This window comes from Symsagittifera roscoffensis, chromosome 9 (assembly GCF_963678635.1).
Source record: "Symsagittifera roscoffensis chromosome 9, txSymRosc1.1, whole genome shotgun sequence".
NCBI classification, from domain to species: Eukaryota; Metazoa; Xenacoelomorpha; order Acoela; family Convolutidae; genus Symsagittifera; species Symsagittifera roscoffensis.
This window is the reverse complement of record NC_087070.1, coordinates 3,086,079-3,096,817: the sequence shown is the minus strand read 5'-3', so window position 1 is coordinate 3,096,817 and position 10,739 is coordinate 3,086,079. Positions and strand designations below refer to the sequence as shown.

Sequence of the window (10,739 nt, the reverse complement as noted above, 5' to 3'; positions counted from 1 at the left end):
ATATATGGAAGCATGCTTTGGCATCAATTATTGACTATGACAACAAGTTTTATTTCAGAGGAATCAAAAAGGAAAAATGATCTAAATGGATGGACTTGTACACTGCTCTGATGAACTGATACAGATCAACCGTATTTTAATAAAAAATTAATTAAGACAATTTCTCCAACAGAGAAATGACTGATATACGAGCTGCTTAGCCCATCACGGCTAACGACGACGGTTTTGCACCTGGTTCCCATAGTTCCCAATATTCATAGCTCCCGAAATAAAAAAAATTAGCCGAATAAGTCCTAAAATTTGGGGGCTAATCTCATGCGCGAAGAACCGAATGGACCGAAAAAGCTTTTGGGCCAAGGAAGGAAGACAAAGTTAGCCGAAAGCCAATTTTTAAAAAGAAGCAATTGTCCTTCAATTAAAATGAATTAGATGAAGCAATATTTTGCTTCTTTCATCACGAAACCCTTGAAATATATAATTTGTCCCAATTTTGCGGCGGTCAAGGACAATTTGAAAATTTTGCACTTTTCTGCTGTTTTTATAATCGGCCAATATCAATACTCCAGTCCCTGGAAATGTTTACTTTCTTTCCAAAGTTTTAGATTACTGAAATCTGATTGGCTGATTTTTATTTTCGCGCATTCGGTCCTTCGCATATGCGCGGATTTGGAAAGAAAGCGTGAAAATTTTTAATTTATTTCAAATGAATGGAAATTTTTTCTTTCTAAAAACTGACTATCGTTTTTTTTTTGTTTTCGTTACTTCGCCCACGAGTTTTTCGTCCCTTCGGTCCTTTTCGCATGAGAATAGCACCCAGTTAGATTATCCGGACTAAAGATGCGAAAAAATTAAACGGTAAATTTAACTTAATGGTACTTTATTGTTTGCTGCAACATTCAACAATAAAATAAAATTTTAAAAACAAAACAAAAACAGATTCAAGTTAACATCCTCCGGATCAACGGTACTATCCCAACCCCCCGTGACCTACCATAGATTGCCACCCCCAGCCATGTATTATTTCTGAAACATAATTCTGTATAAAATATGCATTTCATAGAAACGCTCAAGTAAAACTGGTTTTTACATTGCTTATGCGAGATTGCGTTTGCATGTTTCTCACCCCTATAGCGATTTATGTTTGCTAAACGCTGCTAAATTGCTAAGAGATGTTAAATTGTCTGTTCCTATTGGCTGAAATTTCGAGCTCAGAATGAAGTTGACATCCTCCCCCCTAAACGTATTGGGGGGAGGATGTCCCGAAAACGCTGTTACATGTTTAATGGAGTCATTTTCACTTTGTAAAAATTCCAAAAATTCCATAGAATATAAAAAACTAAAGTTCCCAATTCTGCAACTTGAGATTTTGTTAGAGAAAAGCTGTAAGTTGGAAAGCGGACATTATGAGAGAGCCAAAAAAGTCGGTCGGTAAAAAATAACCGATAGAGACTAAAATTATTTGATTGCAAAAAAAATCGTTTTGCGGTGTCTTAAGAGCTTTACACTTATCAGCTAGCAAAGTTTGATCAGTTTTGGTCATGAGAAAACAAAACTGAGAGCACGAGCCAAAGTTTCAAAAAGTTGAACATAAACAGAAAAAACGCACAAATTGTTGTTAAAAATTTCGAGAAAAATCACAAAGTTTTTCGGAAAATGCGTTTTTTTTTCAGCGATAAGATTTACGTGAGACGATTCCTTTTGATGAAAATTTTTTATCTTGTAAATTTTTCTGCAAGTCAATGTCAGATGCCAAAATTTTAAGTTTTGACAAATTTTTTCTAAGACAATTGTTTTCAAATTTTGAAAAATTGTCCCCCCAAAATCTCAAGATTTGAATACTATTGAAATTTTATGGCCTTGCATGAAACAGAAGATTCAAGAAAAACACTGTTCAACAGTTACAGATTTTATTCGTCAAGTTTTTGAAACATTTTTGGCAATTCCGGACAACTACAATCGGAGCACTCCTCGTAAAAAATGCAGATCTGGTAAGACTTTTTTTAGAATTTAAGCTAAGTCAAGTTGCTTTCAGGGTAATTAGGAAAATCATAATCGTTGAATACTCTTGAAGTGACTTTGAAAGTTTGAAAAATTCCTCTTTGTTTCTCCCAACAAAGCGGTATCTCGGCGTCAGATTAAAAAATTAACCAAAAATTGAGTCCACAAATTTCTGTGAAAGTCAAATTTTGCAAGTTCAAGCTTGCATGCACCCACCCACAATTGATTTTTAAAATTTCAACTTAGATTCACAAATACCAAAACTAATATTTTGAAAAGAAAGGAAGTCAAGCCTATTGATGTGTTTCAAGGCCTCTTGATCATTGCGTATAAAAAGAAAACCCGAGCTTTTTTCGGATTGGGTTTGCATGTGGCTCGGTAATGGGGCGTTATAAAACGTCGCATGAAATATGATTTCACAGCTCGTTTTTTCTCTTGAGTTACTCTGTATATTAAGGTTGTCACCTGATTGGAACCAGATTCAAACTATATATTATTATTGGTTATGAATTAGATATTTTATCCCTATAAAATATTAAAGACTAACCAATCACACTCCATCAAACTAACAACCTACTTTTTTGTAAGTGCTGAAATTACTTGTAGTTTCAGCACCAGAGCATATTGAATTTAACTTACAACTTATTTGCTTTCTCCAAGAGACCGACTCGTAACTAAACCAGTATACTCCAGATCTATTGAGACTAAGAGATATAAGAGTAAGATTAAGATCGGTATTAGACTAAGAAGTTGCACGAATCTATCCGGTCGAAAATAAGATAGCGTAACGAGCAGACGGTGTACCTTATCTGAAATTACTCTATGAGTTGACCTTAGAACATAACTCATCTGGTGCGATCAAAAGTCTCGAACAAGACCTTAAAAAACAATTTAGCTTAGAACTAACCAAATAGATTAGACTTAGACAAAAAATATTCTCAAAAATGCTTACGATAATAATTTAATTGAAATGTCTCTACGACTCAATAGATCAGAGCCATTATTCCGAACAATACGAGAACTACCCGATATTGGAAAAAGACCTCGGACAAGAGACGATATACGACTACAAGGGAACTTACCCATAAGTTTCATGGTCGTACGGCAAAAGCCAACAAAAACTTTTATATTTAAAATTTTATTAGCAAAGAATTTAGATTTTCATTTGCAAACATAAAATCTTTGAAGAAAAATCTTCAACGACAATTACAGGCGCTTAACTTATTATTGTACAATAACGACTGATAAAAACACCCCTAGTCGTTCCCTTCAAATCTGCAGTAAATTTAAAAAGATATCTGGAAAAAAAAATTTTTTGCGAATAAAATTTAAAAAATTAGTTAGTAAACACACAAAATTATTAGTAATATATAAATAATCTGATCATCTCAGCTTCATCACCTAAAACATAACATCTAATCATAAACCCACTAACATCATCAAAAACTAATAAACTAAAAATTATAAATTAAAGCTTAAACCTAAATAATAAAGGCCTATCCGATCCTATTTCTTATTTTTTTTCTAAATTAAAACTTTTTAAACTTAACAGATCATCAAGGCTTTCCTTGGATCTCATTTTTACCTAAATTAAATCTAAATTTCATTAATTTTCTATCCTGATCATCATGGCTTATCCTTGGATCAAATAGAACAATTTTGTTCCCCCCCCCACACGATTATTAAAGTGTCTAACGACCTCAAACGTCGATTCACATCCAACCCTTTCTCAAGACACAGGACTAATAGAAATTTTTCAATCTCACTAACCATTATTATTAGGATAAACAGTGAAGAACTTCGGTTATTCATCCTTCACTTGACCCCCCCCCCCCTCTTACCTGACCCAGGTTAATACTTCAACTCAGTAAGTTTAAAAGAGTACCTAACGAACTACTTGTGTTCTAATTATACCTGAACCTTGTGGATTGATTTGCTATTCTCCAGCCCTTGAACACAATCACTACCCCTAAGTAAGATTAAGTAAGTTAACATCTTAACTTAGACTAGCCACGAGAAAGTAACAATCATTCTCAGGAATCGATATATACTTTTCTCTCCAACCATGGAATACATGACCCAAGTTAGGCTAACCCAAAAAAATCGTAAGAACTAACAATTTAAGACATTAAAAATCACTAACCCCAATATTGCATCCGTCAGCTTAAACTTTATGTCACTAGACAATTCAGGAAATAAACAAACAATCATACTACACAATTGTGAAATAAACAACAAAAAATATGACCTCGTAATCACTCCACACACACATACAATAGAATATATCAGAACAAAACGACAAACAATCACAAAATAAATTTTAAGCAAACAAAGACCGATCACACGAAAAAGATTTTCAAAACGACGAAACGCAATCTCCGAATCAAAAACAAGTAATTTGGAAGAACTTTACATTTAAAAAAAAATCCGTAAATAAAAATTACCAAGTTAATGATACACTATATTTTTCTGACTCAGAAACCACATCACAATCATCAATACAAGGAAAACGAAGAATAAAAAAGACATACAAAAACAAACCAGTACGTCTATATAATTGGAATCAACCAATAAAACACATTGAAAACTACAAATTGACAGTCATAAAACACAAAATGAGTCAAAATGAAGAAAGCGAAGATAAAAACTCTATACTCCCATTTTTAATAATTCACTCACTGATGATGGAGGACAAACACAATTTTGTCAAAATTTAATCGCAAATTTATTCGAAAAAGGAATTAGTCCATGCACAGCAGAATTTCCAGAAGTAAAAATCAAAAGACAAATTATCGATCACTATCTAAAAAGAATATGTAATCTAACACAACAATACGGAATCTATACCATAGAAATCCATTCACCAAGTAAATTCCATGGTAGATATCTACTTCAAACAGACGACGTAGATATAGAATTTTCAAAAGCATTCACAGAATCCATAAAAAAAATATACAACATCAAAATTCACAAAGAGCGAATTCAATATTCACTAACGGAGTATTTAAAATAATTTATAGTTATCTATCTATACTAGAAAAACCAGAATCCCAAGGAACTTCACCTGTTCAAACATCAAAACATACAACTGTCAGACATGAAATTGCAATATTCTCCGAATATTTAAACACAGTCCGTGAAAATTTAACCAGTAACGAAGTTTCACATAATGTTAAAAACGATTTACAAAAAATCTTAGCATGGTTTATCATTAATTATTTCACACATAATACTGATTTATTCTCACAAACAAGAAAAAATTTTAGACTTCATACCAACAGATATTTCAAGTCAAGCAATTAGCACAATTTTTATTGACAAAAATTATATTAAGGTATATCCACTCACAACTGACGCAGCCCCTTTAAATTATAATTCATTTCTACCGATAGAACAGGAATTAATAGTTTAAACTCAACTCTCATACAACAAAAAACCTAAATGGAACTAGGAATCTCACACAACAAAATGTTCAAACACCGTCACATTTCGCAAATGAAGAAATAGTTAAAACAGTAATAACAACAACCCAACAAAGTATTTCACCGACACATCCCAATCTTACAACTCCAAGACCTAAAAATCCAAAGTTATCACAGGTAATATTACAATCTACGGTTAAACCTACCGTTGTCCCAATATAACCACTTGTTAACTATCAACCAATCAGACCAATGACGTAACCAATACAAAAGCAAAGAACATTAACAAGAAACAACTTTGCAGAACACATTTATAACTATGTAAATAGACCACAAACATCTAAATCTTCTCATACAAAACGTCGAAATCATTTATTTTAATAAAGACAAAATTTTCAACAACCAACAACATTTTCAGTTAGTTTTCATGACTATCCACGAATTTCACAAGACCAAAGTTAAAATTATCCATTTTTTCAACAGAATAAAAACAATAAACAACAAAATCAAAATAAACATGAAGCATTTATTATATACCTAATTATTTATCATCAGATGATGATGACTACTATCAACCAGATATTTTTGCACCATATACACAGGAAAACCATGTACAACAACCTCAACCAAGTCTAGCATCCCAAAATACAAATTTTTACCAACAAAACTTAACTACTACACAAACTCACCAACCATTGCAGACGCAAAACCCAACAAGTACACAACCCTATCAACCAATACAAACACAAAACCCAGTTAACACAGATTATTATCAACCAACACAAATGCAAAATGAAATACCATACCTGATTATTTACAACAAAATGAAATCACAAAAAGTCAACTTACAAACTTTTCACAAATGCCAAATGCCGCAGAATCACTCCAAATGACTATGAATCCCTACCTAATGGGTGGATCATCAATCACATCAAATAAACCATTGATGATATTCACCGGTACGAACCCTGAATATTCTGTGGAAGATTATTTAAATGCAGTCACAGCAAATTTAATCTTAAATATAGGACCTGAACCAATAAATACACCACTTCATCAAAATTGGATACAAAGACGAACAGTTTTAATACAAACAACACTTGATGGCGCAGCACAAAAATGGTTTTCAGTTTTACCTATAGATATAAAATCAGACTGGAAAAGATTCACACAAAAATTTTCAAAAATGTTTGATTCTGAAAGAAACAAACAACAACAAAGAGTTCTACGCAATGAAATTCGTAGACTACCAAACGAAACGATCAAACAACTAGCAGTAAGGATCGAGACACAAGTCCGAAAAGCATATTCACTAAACACTTATGACTATAAAAACACAAAAGTGACAGAAATTCTAATGATGACTTTAACACCTCAATTACGTAAAATAGCAATTAAAAAGAGAGCATCACATCCCTCCTCAGTTCGAGAACAAAATTTAGATTTTAGAAAACTAGTAGATAAACTATAACAACCAGAAATCACTATGAAACTAGAAGGAACAGAAAATCTCAAACTGCAATATGTTAAAATTATTCAAACCACTACAAAACAGATAAATAATATCCACAAATCAGATACAGACTTATCCGAAAAAATCACCAAAATTTTGAATATATACGAGAAAAATCCAAATTTTAAAGGTAAACCATCATTCAAAAAATGATGTAACTATTGCCGAAGATACGGAAACAGCAACAAAAACAACAAGACAACCAAAATAAACCACAAAAGTACAAAAAGCCAAACAAATCGTTTTATCAATACATGAAAAAAGATCAAAATTTAGCAAATAAAAACATTCACAGTAATAATAGCTCTGAAAAACCACTTCCAAACAACTCAATTTATTCAAGAAATCAATCACCTTATAACTCTAACTACAGAGGTAGATCACCAGACCAAAGAATTTTACTTAACTTCTCACAAAACAGATATAGTCAATCAAATAGTCGAAATACTCAATATAGAAATAACTATTCACAATCAAACTCAAACAGACCAAATTATTCGTTTGATACCAGTTCCCATTCACACTCTAAGAATAGACACTATTCAAATATTAGATCAAGAAATTCATCATGCAATAGACATAGAAATTATTTCAACAATAGAAACAGAAGCTATTCGAATAATCAAAATCAACGATATAATAATCAATCTTGAGATATTTCAAACAACAGATCAAATCACCAAAGATCTGATTACAATAGTTATCAAAATAGATCACGAGATAATTCACAAAATAGAAATTCAAACTATAACAAAAGACAAAGAAATTATTCTCAATTAACTCATAGAAATAATACACGCTACCCAGATTCTCAAAACAAATATAGAAGCGATACACCAAAACATCAAAAACAAATAAATCAAGTACAAACAACTGAAGAAACCAATTCAGACCCCCCTGGTATTGACATACGGAAACTACTAAATTACAATTAAATCACAAAAATTGCGAATCTACAGACAGTTAAAGCGATACAGGAAACACAATTTTAGTCAACATGATAGAAGTTGAAAATGACTATGAAACCGTTACGTACGAACAATTGTTCCATTCACATGTCTATGAAAATCAATTAGAACTTCTTTTAAATTATCACACCAGACCTAGAAGTAATAACATACCAATCGAACAAATAGTAAATGAAGTAACAACATTACACGAACCTGAACAAGAACAAGTACCATGTTCCAGTACAAATCACATTTATCAAAATATACCAAAAGAACCACCAAAAAAAATTTGGACAATCCCTTTTCTTTTAGAAAGTCCAAACAGTAAAGAATTCCAACCACCAGACCTTGAAATAGATTTTTTCATAGACTCTGGATCATTAATATTCCAACTTGGAATGAAATCAAAATTCTACACCCAAAATAACACCTGTAAAAACAGCCAGTAGACTAGCAACAGCACAAGGCTCAACCTTAACAAATTACGGAAAAAATTCAACTTTTCCTTGTTCCCACTGGAACAATAGAACAAAACAAACTCCTAAATAAACCATTTAAACGAACATTCCATATCACAGATAAAAAACACAATATTATTGGAATCCCATTCATCACAAAATACATACCAACTATTAATATATTAGACAGCAAAATTAACATAAAAGACAAAGATACAAGAATGCAAAACACCGTTTTAACATTCTTCAAAAGAATGAACAAACAACCACCATTCTTTTCAAAATTTTGCCCCATCTATAAAAAAGAAAGAAAACATCTTAAGCCACTCTCCGGATACATTTACCAATTCCCGATCAAACAAGTTCATCAATACGACAAAAATCAAAACAGACAACATCTCTATATGTCTGACCTTGAATTGAGACCAATTCACAAAAATTTTCAGAGTAACAATTTCATCCATAAAATACATGAAAAACTCAAACTCCGATATCATTTCTCTACATGTATACAACGATTCACCATATAAAATAACACTACTTTTAGGACTCCTAGGATATTGTGAAACCAATGCAACGACTTCTCCTACAAAAGAAGTATCATACAGTAAAAAATATATACAACTATTAGATATATGTCAATCAACAATTCTTGATGGAGAACTATCAATAAATAAAAAAATATAAACAACGAAAAAAGAAACAAAGATTATTTCACAAAAAACACCATATATTAAGCCAACATTGAAAACATCACACTATGCAGAAGAGCAACAAAAATTCTTGACAATGTTCAATTTTCAACACTCCTAAGTAACACAAAATGAATTTGAAAAATTTGCCAACTTATTATTAAAATATCCAACAGTTTATGCTACATCTAATTTGACGTTGAAAAAATCAATTCACCACTTCATCTACCCTTGAAACTTGACACAGTTTTCAAAAAACTAAGAGCAAGCAAAGTATCAATTCACTTACATGACAAAGTTAATAGAATACTTGACATTCTAGAACAATACGAACTCATATCCCCAGTAAATAAGAAAGAACAGCCAAAAAGAAACACCTTTATTAACCCTGTTCCCTGTTATTATTTTCGCCGAAGGAGAATCACTAAAAATAGTTTTAGACGCTAGATATCTGAATTCACTCATTGGTGAATCTAAATGTAATTGGCCAATAGAACCAATTCAAGAAATTTTAACAAAAATAAACGGTAAATACTTCACATCCGCAGATATGAATATCGCATATAATTAAATGCCACTAGACAAACAATCACGACGATTAACACAATTCGTAATCGGAAATCAACACTACGAATTTAATAGATTATTCTAAGGCATATCCATAGGACCAGCAGCTTTTTCAGCGTTTATGAGTAAAATTTTTAGACCACTAATACTCAATAAAAAGGCAATCTCATACTTAGACGATAACTTTATGCAATCACAAACAAAAGATGAAATGTTCATAGTTCTAGAAAATATCATCAAATTTTACAGAACGAAAAAATGAAAGCAGCCCCAGATAAATCACATTTTTTCGTAAAATTTCTCGGACACATTATAAAGAAAAACACTATAAACCCATTGAAATCTCGACTAGATGCAATTCAAAAACTACAGCCACCTACAAATAAAAAGAAAATCCAAGAATTCCTTGGAATGTTGAATTTCTTAAGTAAATACGTCTATAAAATGCAGTTATACTTAAGACCATTCTATAACATTCTTAGACAACAAAATAATTTTGAATGGACAACAGAACATCAAACACGATTTGAAGAAATCAAAAAACTTCTCACCGAACAAATCTCAAACACAATACCAGATCCCAATCAACCATTTTATGCAATGTGCGATGCTTCAAATTTTGGCATCGGTGCAGCATTACTACAATCCCACAATGGAACAAATAAAATGAATCTTTGATCAGCAAATTCTCGCCTATTTACACAAGCTGAATTACGACTCTCTACTCTTTATATATCATAAACCTATCATATTTCTTTTTACACAAAAATCCAAACCATAGAGTTTACAGATTTCAACTAATCTTAATGAAATTACCAAACTTACACATAGTATGGACAGCAGGAAAAAACCTTGCACTACCCGACACTCTTAGTAGAAGTACACCACTTGAACTATTAACAAGAAAAACAACAGTTGAAATACCACAAAATATAAAACTCTATCTCGCTAAAGATGAAACTTCACCACGGTTAGAATGTAAATATGCAGTGAAAACTGACATAGAACAATCACAAATAAACAATCTACAGCATTTTCCACTCTATTTAGAGTGTCAAAACAACCACTATGAAGTTGATTTATTAGGCACATCTACATTCAAGCTGATTCCATATTCACATTGGATCAAAAACAATACT

At 31.8% G+C, this 10,739-nt stretch overlaps 1 protein-coding gene across 1 annotated transcript in view; it reads left to right on the top strand.

Moving 5' to 3' along the window:
• LOC134853970 (lon protease homolog, mitochondrial-like) overlaps positions 1-10,739 on the top strand; it is a 139,204-nt gene that overhangs the window by 29,747 nt on the left and 98,718 nt on the right. The gene's annotated exons all lie outside the window — the stretch shown is intronic.